This window comes from Lonchura striata, chromosome 1A (genome assembly GCF_050655825.1).
Source record: "Lonchura striata isolate lonStrDom1 chromosome 1A, ASM5065582v1, whole genome shotgun sequence".
Taxonomy (NCBI): domain Eukaryota; kingdom Metazoa; phylum Chordata; class Aves; order Passeriformes; family Estrildidae; genus Lonchura; species Lonchura striata.
The window spans coordinates 74,160,450-74,173,056 of record NC_140741.1 but is presented as its reverse complement, the minus strand read 5'-3'; the positions used below and the strand labels follow the sequence as shown (position 1 = coordinate 74,173,056).

Genomic DNA, 12,607 nt, shown 5'->3' with positions numbered 1-12,607 from the left:
GCAAATAGACAGCCCCCGGCCCCCGTGCTTTGTGGCATAAATTTAAGATAATTAAAAATACTAAGCTCGGATTAAGCCTGATTTTCTGTCAATGGTGGAGGCTGTGGGGAGGAGGAGGAGGGGGAGTCCTGCTGTGTTTGGTGCTGCACAACCCCTGGAGAGGCAATTCCTGCCTCTGATCTTGGCTATGGATTTCCGTGGGTGCTGGGACCCCCTTTCCCAGGCACCCCCTGCATCCCTGCCGGATGCCTTTGCCTTCTGCTGGGAAAGGGGAATCTGCAGGGTCACTTGCGGAGTTTTCTCCCCGGCCTGAGCATGGCCAATCCCCCCGAAAGCAGAGGGGATCTCCCCCAGCTGCTTCTCCTCTTCTTCAGACCTTTGTGAGGCGCCCATCCTGAGGAAATCGGGGCTCCCTGGGGAGCAGCCCTGTTGCTACCAACACCCTGAGAGCATCCCTGCCCTTCCCAGCACCTGCTGCCTGCCCCGGGGCTGCCCCTGGCATCACCTCCAGGGAGGAGCGCGGGTCTCACTCACGGAATGAACTTTTGGGGTGGGGTCTGCCCCCCGGCAGCCTGGGGGACACCAAACTCATGCAGCTTCTAAAAAATACATTTATTCCTGCGGCTGCCCGGAATTACAGGGATCCCGGGCCAGGGGAGCAGCTTGCAGCCGCTCTCCGGGATTATTGCTCACCCGAGCTGAGAGATTGATCTGCCCCTGAGCCTCCCCACGCCCGCTCTGATCCGCTCCCCTCCGCGCTGGCTCCAAGCCGGAGGGGAGCAGCAGGGCACAGCCCGGAGAGGGAAGGGAAGGCAGGGAAAAGAGAAGGGAGATGCCAACCAAAGCCTTTTCTGAGGAGGAGCAGATGGGGGCAGGCAGCGAGATGCGGTTGGTTCCGTAAGTGCGTTTTGGGTTTTATTATATTTTTTTTTTTTTGGGGGGGGGTGGAGGGGGGGATGGCAGAGACGTTTCCCAATTAGCCCAATCAGGCTGGAGATCCTAGGTGTCAGTAGTGAGTAGGAGCGAGGGAAGGCACCGGAGGAGGAGGAATCCAGGCAGCCGCGGAGTTGCAGCCCTGGGAGAGCGGCGGCGGCAGCCCCGGGAGGTGGCCCCGCTCCCCTCCCCGTCCCCATCCCTATCCCCATCCCCTGCAAACTTTAGGACGACGAAAAGCGCCTTGGGGGACCCCCTCCAGAGACAACCTGCGCTCCTCCGCCTTCTCCCCTCTGCCGGAGGTGGGTGGGCTGGAGAAAGGAGGAGCAACCGGCCACTCTGTCTGCAAAGCTAAAAAAATATATATATATATAGGAAAGAAAGAGAAAAAGGATAGAAAGGGATTTTTATTATCGCTTCGATTTTTTATTAATTTTTTTTTTTATTATCCCTCCCCCGTGCATTGGGCTGCAGTTGCCACAGCACTTCTACACCTCTCCGGTTATTTTATTTTTTTAATTTTTTTTTTTTTTTTTTTTTCGGAAAGGGGTGTGTGCCTTTGCGTGTGCCTGTGTTTGCAAAAGAGCCTGGGTGTCCAAGCCGGCTCCGCAGCCACCATTGGAGAGGAGGGCTGGGGAGGAAGGGCTGGCTGGCGAGACAGCCGCAGTGCGAGCCCTCCCCGGCGGGCGGGAGGCCGCGGAGCCGGGCATGGCCCCGTAGCGCATCCCCTGCCTGCATCCCCCTGCCTGCATCCCCCTGCCTGCATCCCCCTGCCTGCAGCCCCGCTGCCCGGCTCCCCCCACTCCTGGCTGGTCTAGAGGCGGGGGGGTGGGGGGGAAGGGCTGGGGGAGGGAGGGAGGGAGGGGAGGGAAGGGGTGATTTGGGGGGGGGGAGTGAAAACTGGAGCTGCGTTTACCCCCCCTCCCCCCCATTCTCCCCCCACCCCGGCTCTGGGCGAGCCAGACACGGTTTGCCCAGCGCAGAGAGAGGGGCTCCGTGTTCCGCCTCCGTGGAGTATTTGGGATTGGAGAGAGGCACACACGCGCACACACACACACGCACACAGAGACCATCTGCAGTGTCAATGCGGCGCCTGCTCTGAAGACTGAAGTGGGGGGAAAGGAGAGGAGAGAAATTTAATATATATATATAGATATATATATATATACACCAAAACCCACCCAAAGCAAGCGAGGAGCATTCCCAGGTAAGGAGCCTCCCGCCCCGCCCGGGCAGCGGGGGCTGCGGGAGGATGCCCCGGAGGATGCCCCGGAGGATGCCCCGGGAGGGCTGGCGGGGCTGCAGCGGTACCTGCCCTCCACACCTGGCGGCAGTGGAGGGGGGGCTCTGGGAGGCGCTGCTCCCCATCCCCGGGTCTCGGGAAGGGGGTCTGGGATGGAGGACAGGGACCCCCGCGGACAGCGGGCTGAGCCGGTGGGTTCGGGCACGGCCCCTCCGCTCCTCCCGGCCCGGTTTGGGAGGATGCCGGGCGGGGGGCCGCGGCGGGGAGCCCCCCTTCTCCACATCCCCAGCGCGGAGGGGACGCGGTGGCCGGTGTCCCCCTTTCCCGAGTCCCCGATGGCTTTTTCCCCATGCACAAGGCTCAACTTTTCTCCCCGGAGGTAGCGGCTCAGCCCGTCCCTCATCACCCTCGGCATCCCCCGGCTGCGGGTTTTCCTCCTCTCGGGGGGTATTTTCCCCCTCCGATGCTCCACAGCTCTCCTCGGGCGAGGGGCTGGAGGCATTTGCAAACTTTTCCTGCTCCCGGTGAGGATGCAGCTGGACGGGGCTGGAGGCAGAGCCCTATTCCCGGGGAGGATAACACCTCCCCATCCCCGATGGATGGGGACAGGGGCCAGCCCCGGTGGTGAACACCTAACAGGGAAGGGCAGACCCCCGTCTCTTCCCTTTCTGCAAGGTGCTGGAGAGTTTTCCTGCCCAAATCCCGGCTGCGGAGTCAGCGCTGCTGAACCTCCCTCCTTTCCCTCGGTGCATGTGCGTGCTGCAAGCGAAACCTGCGTATCGATGCTCTGCGTTTATCACACATATGCCCTTAAATTATGTAGACCGGGAGAAGTGATCTAAACACCGAGCCGCGCGTTGTTTTGGTGGAAATCCACGTTGTTTTGGTGGAAATCTGATACTCCGGCAGCAGCTGAGTTCCTCGCAGACAAACAAACCCGCTTGCTCAGCCCCAGCAGGGCTGTTTGGGTTTGTAGCGGCTGCTCCATCCCCAGCCCGGAGGAAATCCTCCTCCCGGGGCTCCATCTGCTCCCCGTGCCGGGAAGGGATGCGGCGTTCGCCGTGCTGGATGCGGGGGTAGGACCCGCAGGGTTCGCCCTGGTGGGAAGGACCCGCTGGAAGGCGTGTGGCTCTCCCGAAAAACTTCCACACCCCTCGCTGCTTCCCAACGCAGCCGTGCGGGAGAGCTCGCTGGAAGCGCACCTGATTGTCCACGGCTTCCCTCCGCTGCCGGGAGGCGATGCCTGGGAAGAGAAATTTTGGGAAAAGAGAGGGGAATCTGGAGCTCCCCGAGTCCTGGGGGTGAGTGGTGCAGAGGGGAGGTTCGCACCGGGACCCCCGATGCTGCCGGGGGATGCTCTCGTTCCCTGGGAACAATGACGGTGCCAGGGGGTTTTTACAGCCGATACGAGCTGCTCGCAGCCTTCTAGGGACTCGTGTTGAGCGTGCACAGATATTTTGGAGGGCGGAAAGTGTGCTAACTTGTTTTCTCTACCTGCCCTCTGTTTCACCCGGGTGCTGCTTGTAGAAATCCGCGAGCGGGCAGGACCAGCGGGGCACGGGGGGCACGGGGGGCACGGGCTTTGGCGTCTCTGTGATTTTTATTACGGCGTGTGCCTCCCAGCGTGGGATTAGGTGCTTCCTAAGCCTCTGGCTGGAGGTGCAGGGGATGCGAGCAGCGTTTTGCTTGTGGTATTTTATTTTATTTTATTTTATTTTAATTTTTTGCCTGGGGAAGTGCGTGCTTGTGTGTTTGTTTGTTTGTTTGTTTGTGTGTGTGGGATCCTTCGCTAAGCCGGGCTTCAAGCGGTGCAACAGATGTGTGTGTGTTCGCTTCGCGTGTGCAGCCAGGTTTAAACACGCAAACCCAGCTCCGGCACGAAAACCTGGGGCTTTTCTCCCCTCCTCTGCCCAGACCCACCCTCCATGGGGGTGTCTCCTTCCCGAAAGGACCACTCCAAGGCTTCTTCTCTCTCTGTCCCATCCTAAATGTGTGGCGCTCGGCGGTATGGATACCACGCGAAATAAATGACAGCCGCATGATCTAAGCGTTGTTTATGTCCAAGACGGGTGTTTTAGAAGCCGGGCTGATAATCAATCACGGTGCTGTAGGCAAGATTTGCTTGATGATCGTAACTGCCTGGCAGGCACCGAGGGCTGGTGTCAAACGCGCCGTGCGCGCAGCCCGGCTGGGGAGGGACGCTGCCAGCCCGAAGGGAGATGCTGAACTTCTCCGCGGGGAGAGGGAATATTTGAGCTTTTCCTCAGCGGATTCACCTGGCAGCATCCCTCCCTGCAGCGCAGAGAGCCTGGCGCTCGGCAGCCGCTGGGTGAGGCAAAGCGAAGGGCTGAGCAGAGGCAGGGGAGCGGCGGAGCTGCGCTGCCGGCAGGGCAGGAGCGTCTGTGGCAGCCCCATCCCGGGGGGCTCTGGCTTGCCGGAGCCGCTTTCATATCAATTCCTCCACTTTCGCAAGCTTGAGGAGGGGGAGGAGAGATGCCGGCGCCCCTTTTGTGCTACATCTTTTTCCTTTTACTGAACCGCTTTGTCTCTGCCTCCCGATGCCGAGGGGTTGCAGTCAAACCCAGCTCCCTCTCGCCGTGCCGGGGCTGGATTCGTGTGGAGAGCCTGGCCAAGATCTTACGATGCTCGGGGTGTGCTGAGGGTTAACGCCGTGTGGGAATCGGTTTCTTGTGAGGAAGGGAGCCCTGAGCAGTTCCCGCAAAGCTGAGAAGGATGCTGGCACTGTGGGCTCCACGCTGGGATCTGAGCCGGGGACGGTGTCAGAGGTGGGGCTGCTGAGTTTTGGAGTCAGCAGTGCCAGAGTTTGGGGCTTGGCACTGCCCGCATGTGTTTTGGAGCGGGATGGCGTGCTGTCCTGGGAATCATTTGGCTCCTCATGATCTATTTATTAGTCATAACCCCTCTAAAGTGGGGTCCCACATAGCCGAGACTCCAAAGTCTCATGTGCTGCCCATGAATCCCCCTCCCCACCCAGGGATGCGTTTTGGGCTGTGACTGTTCCCCCTAGCAAAGCTCTCAAACTGCTTCATGCTCTAACAAAAAGCATCTGGGGAACCTTTCTGGCTCTCGGAAAGGTTTCAGAGGGCTCTTTCTTACTCCTTCCTTCTGCCTTGTGAGACTAAGGGAAGGGACAGCAGCGCTGCAGGCGCCCAAGGCAACGAGACTTCCCGTCTGTGCAGAGTCTGGGCAGCCCACTGCCTTTCTGCAGGGCATCAGTGATGAGCGTGCTTCCCTGCGTGGCTGTCTTCCTCTGAAAAGTGCTTTATATCCCTCAGCTTTGAGCTCTCAAGGAGCCTGTGACAAAAAAAAAAAAGAAGAAGACGAAAAAAAAATTACGTAGTGCTGCCCACATGTTTTTCACTCAGGCTCTGAATGGTTTTGAAACACAACCGTTTACTCCGTTCCCGTGGTGTGGATTGGGAAACTGAGGCACGGGGTTTTAAAGCATAACCACTCACTCAGTTCCCGTGGTATGGATTGGGAAACTGAGGCACTGAGAGGCAAACCGGTCAGTCCACATTTATTGATGAGGAATTCTCACTCACCGGCCTGAAATGAGCCCCAAGTGGGACTCGGTGATGAGAGCAGGGAGTGGTGCCCTGCCCTCCAGTCTGTGCCTCAACAGCCAAGAGCAGCCCTTGGACAGAACAGGACATTTTCAGGATTGAATTTTTCCCAGTTAAAATGGCAAATGGGTGCTTTGAAGTGAGAAAGTATCATAGAATTGTGGAATTACAGAACAGTTTGGCTTGGAAGGGACTTTAAAGATCATCTAGTTCCAATACCTTGCCATGGGCAGAGACAACCAAACATTTTGGGTTAGAGAATTGGCCTGGGACCAGCTGTGCTTTCATGGATCTCAGTCCTGGTGCCTTTAAAATTTGCTGCAAAATGTTTTAAATCACCTTTGGGAATGGAGACATCACTGCAAAAATGACGTGCTGAGTTCCCTACAGCCTGTGTGGTGATTTTCTGTATCTGACATTCTCCCTTGGGGTTTTTTTGGACTCATCCCAAAGAATAGTCTGGGTGTTTTTGTTGGTGCATGAGCTCTGTTAGTTTGTCTCATCCTTAGGGGGCTGAGCAGCCACCCAGGTAAGAGGTGCCAGCTCTGTGTCCCCTGCCAGAGCCCCAGTGTCATGTGGCACCTGTCCTGGACCCTTTCCTTGGTAAAAACCCCTCTGTCAGCCCTTAGAGATGCTCTGAAGGCCCTGAACAGTGGTTTGAAAACCCAATGACCACTTCATTTTACACACCTGTAGCCCTCCAGCTCCAGCTGATGTGAACATTACCAGGGACATCCTTCCAAGGGGATTCCTGGACCCATGGAGGAAGCCAACTTTTTGCTGAAATAAAATGTTCCCAGCTGTTGCTACTTCAAATACTAATGTTTGTAGAAGACACCAAGTTCTCAGAGCCTGAAGACCTGGGGGAGAGCAGTGACTGGGTTCAAACCTCTCAGCAGGTGGCTGTGACCTTACCTGGAATCACTAGAGAGATCATTTGCAGACTCTGTCACTTGCTTTTACTCCAGACTTTGCTGCTGAGAGGGTTTTCCCCCCTTTAAAAAAGTGGTTTTTAAATGCTTATGCAGTGAAACAGAAATCCAGACCCAAAAGTCAAGTGGCTGAGATTCCCAGGTTTCTTTTGCATTGGGATAAACAAAAAGTCCTGCTGAGCGTGGCAGGACTTGCACTTGTGACCCAAAAGGGAGACGTTGCACCTCTGATTCTCCTGCTTTTCATGCCTGATCTCTGAGTTTCCTTCCATCTCTATTACCCACACACTGATCTGCTGGGGCTTTCCCACCCAGCCATTGGCAATAAATTTATGGGATTTGAATAAATTTATGGCACTTGAATTTGCCAGGACGAATGTGTGGCTCTAATGCAAATAATACAGGTTAGCCTTCCACTACAAACATTTGCATGATCTATGCCCACACCTTTCCCCCTCCTCTGCTCTCCTGCAAGGGCCAGAGGGATAAATCTTGATCCCGGGTGAACTCTCACAGCCAAATGCATGTAAATGTTTGTGAAACAAGGCTCCACAACCTCTGTGTTATTCCTCCTGAAGCTTAAAACACTCCACAAGGGAGGAAAGGTGAGGCTGGTGAAGGTGTTTTATTCCCAGTAGTGTTTTCCTGGGAAACAGTGAGGTGATGCTGGACTGGTGATCACTTGTAGATGGTTAATATTTATATATTTGCTTTTTTTTTCTGCATGAGGAGCTGGCACTTGCTGCCAGCAGCCCCCTGATGCTCATTCATGCCGAGCCTGGCTGGGGACTGTCCAGGCATTCCACTGTTTGGTGACTTGATCTTAGAGTTATAGGGAGCAGGAGGATGAATGAGCAGTAAATTACAGCCTGGATGGCTTCATCCTCAGCAGTGACAAGGTTTAAATTAAAAATATCTTGCCGGGATGAAGCACCAGTAAGTCAAGCTCTGGTGTTGTGTCAGTCTGGGCTCTGCAGCGCGAGCTCAGCCCCTGTGCAGCAGGAACAGGAGGAGCCCACCCATGGATCCCCAGCTGAAATGGGAAATTCCACGTTGTTTCTCCCATCAAATGTTCTTTCTTTCCTTTCCTTTCCACCTCTTTCCCCACCTGAAGGGAGGATGGTCACGCTGGGAAGTGGGGAGGAGCTTTGTGGATTCGCTGCACGTGCGTGTGGCCCTGTTTGACTTGGTTAGAGCATATTTGATTGTGAAAAGGGATTTATTTGTTTTTTGTGACAGGGGATTTGTCTATAATGTAGTGCTGGAAAGAAAACTCATTTAGAGACTAAGGAGGTGTATCCTGTTACAATTGCCTATTGATGGAATAGCAAGTGCTTGGTGTGCTACACAGCTTCATTTTACTTTAGGGAAACTTACCCTGGGCTGCCAACGGCAGACTTGGATTGATGGAGAGCTGTCCCAAGGCTCTCAGTGGGTTCCTTGGCTTTTTTCCCCCCATTTATCAAGTGGGAGAAATCTCCTAGAAGTGACTGTCCCTTCAGCCATCACCTAATGCTTGCTTTGCTCTAATGACCTTTAGAAATCACTTTTTGTGGAGGGAGTAAAACCGGGCAGGGTCCTTGGTGGGAACTCACTCACCAGCCTGACGAATGGCATCATGCCCATGGATAATGGGCACTGTCCCACCCCTGGGCAGTGCCACTTTCTTCTGCTGGCTTTCAGAAGTGCTGAGGAACAGGAGGTTCCATATTCAAGGCAAAGGTTCTGCCCCCACAGCCCTGGAATACAACCACACCAATTGTGGAGTCAATCAAAAGCTTGGATTTTTCTTTAATGGACACTCTAGAGAAGAAAAACCCACAGCCAAATTAGGCTTGCGTGGCTTAGAAAAAAGTTTTTGGGCTGTTTTGGGAAACTCCTTCTATTTGTGAGGGTTTTGGTCTTTTTAATTTCTGGGTCTTGCTAAAAGTTGAGCAACACATGGAGTTTTTAAGCTGGGTCTTGCTAAAAGTTGAACAACACCTGGAGTTTTTAAGCTGGGTCTTGCTAAAAGTTGAGCAACACGTGGAGTTTTTAAGCTGTTCTCCTGAGATGTGCAAGTGTTGAGGGGTTGGTATTTGCATGGATAATTTTGGGCGTTTCCTCCTTTTGGTTGTGCCTCACCTTTTGCACTGTCCCCTTCACGGTGCCCTCCTGGATGGACAGTGGGGCTGTCCCCTGTCACAACCTCCTTTCCTTCCAGCCCCCCTGGATCCCAGGAGTGATTTGGGGGGGTTGCAATGACCTCAATACACGGTGCTTTTGATTTTGAGATCCCTCCTTGGATCCCAGGAGTGATGTGGGGGATTGCAATGACATCAGTACCTGGTGCTTTTGGGACTCCATACCCCAGTCACCACTTGGATCCCTCACTGCTCCTCTCCAGATCATCCACACAGCTTCCCCAGGGACAGGGACGACCTGGAGGGGCACTTCTTGCTTTAAGTCCATCTGTGCCACCACTGAAGCCACCTCTGGGAGGGCAGTTGCCTCCTCACCCTGAAGACGGCGGGATGAGCTCTGAGTTCTCCTCCCGCGCCGAGCTGCTATGGTGATGAGTTGCTATAGAAACACATATTTAGCATTATTATTTATTATTGAAAGGTGCTTCTTTTCATCCCTCAAAAGCAGGGTTGTGCCCAGCGGACCCCAATGCTGGGTGTGGGACTTTGCCCACCCTGTCCCTGTGGGATGGGGGGGTGAAGCTTCCCGGGAATCCAGGTTTATCCACGCTGGAGGCAGGGAACCGTGCTGTGCTGGCCCAGCGGGCTGATCTGGTTAAACAAATCCCCCAGTTTGTTCCCGTCACAGGTCCCTTCCCTCCTCAGATCCCTCCTTTGGAGGGGGATTTGAGCGAAACGTTTTGTTATAATGAGCTTACTCATCTCCACACTGGTAATCGCCTGTCACCATTCGGGGCGCGGGGCTGGCATCAAGTTCTGTGACAATGACTCCTCATCCGGCACAAATGCTGCGTGCACGGCACCTCGTAGGCATTGCCTGCTAAATACCTGCTCTCATCTCTGCCTCTGCTGCTCCTCGTGGTTGCTGGAGGCCCTCCCTGTCTGCAAGCCCAGCCCTCAATGCTGGGAGGCTCTCGGATGCTGCCCTGCTCTGCTGAGCCCCCCCTGGATTTGGGCACCCCTCCAGGGCTGCAAGGGGCCAAGCAGAGCAAGCCCTGCTCAGGGCACGGCTCTGCCTGCCCTCACCATCACTTTCCAGTGTCCATGGGTAGGATAGATCCTGCTTTTGGGGGTCTTGCTCCCCAGGAATGGGTGCAGGGGGTAGGAGCAGGTTTCATCTGCAGCAGGGACCCCGTTTATCCAGCACATCCACTGGTTTTGGGAACGCTCAGGAGGTGCAAGAGGGATGCAAAGGGGTCTCCTGCCTGCACCACTGGATTCACAGCTTCCCCTGGAAGCTGGCAGTGCTGCAGAGGTGGCTCTTCCAGGAAACCTCCCTGCTTCCCTCCTGCTGTCCTTGACACCCTGGCAGCCCTGAGGATGCTGCAGTGGCTGCAGAGGGGTGGCTCGGTGGGGACAGGAGGCTGTGGGAGGATGGAGGGATGCCCAGGAGCACTGGGAGGAGTGGGGCTGCTTTTCCTCTCTGGCTGGGGCAGGGAGGGCTTGGCTTGGCTTGCAGCAGGGATTAGCTGTGCAGTTCTTTCTTGTTCCCTGGAAATCGCCTGGTGGGGGGAAAAAAGAAAAAAAAAAAGAAGAAAGGGAAAAGGAAAGAAAAAAGGAAAACAACACAGCTTTTCTGGATGCTGAGTTGACAACTGGGAGGTGAAGTTGCAGGGCTGGTGGAGCAGCTGCAGGGGGTGGCTCAGCCCCTCCTCTCACACCCTGCACAGGTGCTGCAGGTGCAGGGCTGGGTTCAGCTGCAGGTGCTCCCCTGGAGATGGGGTGGGGAGGGATGCAGGAATGGCTGGACCAGTGCAGGATGCTGGCTAGGCAGAGACCTGGGCTTGGGGAAATCTCTGCTGCTGCTGCTGCTTGTGGGGTGAGTTCCCTGAATCCCTGCAGGTCTCCACCTTTGGCAGCCTTTGAGGGAACAAAAGGAGGTTCTTTAAAGCACCCCCTCGGGCAGGAATAAAACACCTTCCTTTGCAGAGCCGACTCATTGCTTGAAGTCGTTCCCTTTGGGCTTTGCATTTTCCTTCTTGGAAGCTCTGCTCCCTGCAGGGAAGAGAAGAAAATTCCTGGGGTGAAGGAGCAGGGCCGAGGGGGATGGTGGGGGCCTTCCTGGAAAGAGTGGGATGGAAATGGAGAAAGGGATAAGGGGATCCAGTGTAGGGGTCTAGGGGTGAATGGAGACCCCTGTAACCCCTGGTGTAGGGTCACATCCAGCCTGGCTCTTTTGTAGGGATGGCTGGGAGCATCCTGTGGGGTGGGAGGTGCTCCTGCACGTCCTGCATGTGCCAGCCCCTTCTCCTGGCAAGGGGAGGCCACCAGAGTGGGGTCTGGGGAGATGGCTGTGTCCTGGTTGGGTCACCCTTGTCCATATGGGTCTGGAAGGTTTGGGTTTTGCTTCTAACACCCCTTTTTCCCACTCTGAGCTGCACCATCTGCTTGGATATGTGTTTTGGTGAGGTCATCCAAGTGATGGAATGGATTTGGGGCCGATCTGGGAGTCCCTGTGGATCCCACCGGCCCTGAGACCATCTAGTCCTAGGTTTGTCTCCAAACAAGGGTGGAGTAATTTTGGCCACCTTTGCATCTCCTTTTCATCCCTTCCTGGTCTCCAAGGTCACTCCCAGAGATCAGGAGCTGCTCACCTGGGCTAGGCAAGGGCAGGAGGCACCGTGGAGCTGCACCCTCTGCCTGGCTGAGGGATGGAGAAGGGAGGAGAGGCAGGTGAGCCATGCCAGGAGCTGGGTACTTAAACCAGCTCCCCTTAGAGCCACTCAGGAGGGATTTTTCCCCCTCCTTTATGATGGAGTTGCTGCCCTTACCTGCCTCAGCAAGGCAAACACTCAAGGGGATGCCCCAGAATGAAAGCTCCAACTTTTAGGACAAATTTCTCTCTGCATAATATCTCAAAGAAAGCGAGGAGAGGAAACAGCAAGCAGGCCTAATTAGGTAAGTATTCCCCATTAGGAAGGGGAAGGAGCTATCAAGTCGATTTCCATTTCCTTCTTATTTTACATGCCTGATTTTTCCGCCTCTCCAGGAGGCGGTGTGTGAAGTAGGTCTCTCCTTAGCTTGGAGAAGTAAATAATCAGGACACAACGAGCTCCTGAAGCTCTTCCCAAAGCTTTCCAAATCTGGACTAAGCTGAGGATTTTTAGCATCTTCACCAGCCTTCCAGGAACTCCCCAGCATCCATGAGACCTGGCAGGGACTTATTTCTTCCAAGGTGGGCAGCAGGACTGGCATCTTCCAGATGTGTTCTGCAGATGTTTATCCCTGTTTCACCTGCTCTGCGTGGAATTTCTGCTCTCCTGGCTGCTTCCCAGTATAAACCTGGGTGTGAACACATGGAGGTGCCTTGCTGCACTGGGAGATATGATTGGGATCAGCCCCTAAACCACCACCCAGTCCATTCCTACCTGAGCCCAGCGTGTCCCCGTGTCCTCCTGGCCGTGCTTCACCCCCGTGTACCCGAAGTTGCTCTCCTGGCTGTGCTCTCTGCTGCCTCTTAGAACAACACATTGCAGCGTGGGCTGCAATTACGGAGCCATCAACGGGTTCTTGTGACACATTTTGGCGAGCCTGGGGACGCTTTGTGCACCAGCCTGCGAGGGAAGCTCTCTCCTCCCCCCTTTTGCTGCCTCCCCCTGCTCCAGAGTCTGTAAGTGGTGTTATTAAAGGCTGTCGGGAGCTGCTGTCATTGGCACAGTCAATGGCTGACACAAGGCAGCCCTCAGACTTTGACTCATCACACACACACGCTTTGCAATGCATGAGCCA

General features: G+C 55.2%; 1 protein-coding gene across 4 annotated transcripts in view; it reads left to right on the top strand.

Annotated features, from left to right (window-relative positions):
• The first annotated feature begins 797 nt into the window (after positions 1-797).
• Positions 798-12,607, top strand: part of PLXNA4 (plexin A4) — a 476,129-nt gene continuing 464,319 nt past the window's right edge. Inside the window, exon 1 of one of the 4 annotated variants that reach the window (XM_085569917.1) lies at positions 798-897. The gene's annotated coding sequence lies outside the window, so the exon portion shown is untranslated. The other 3 variants (XM_085569916.1, XM_077783705.2, XM_085569915.1) reach the window with 3 other exon arrangements.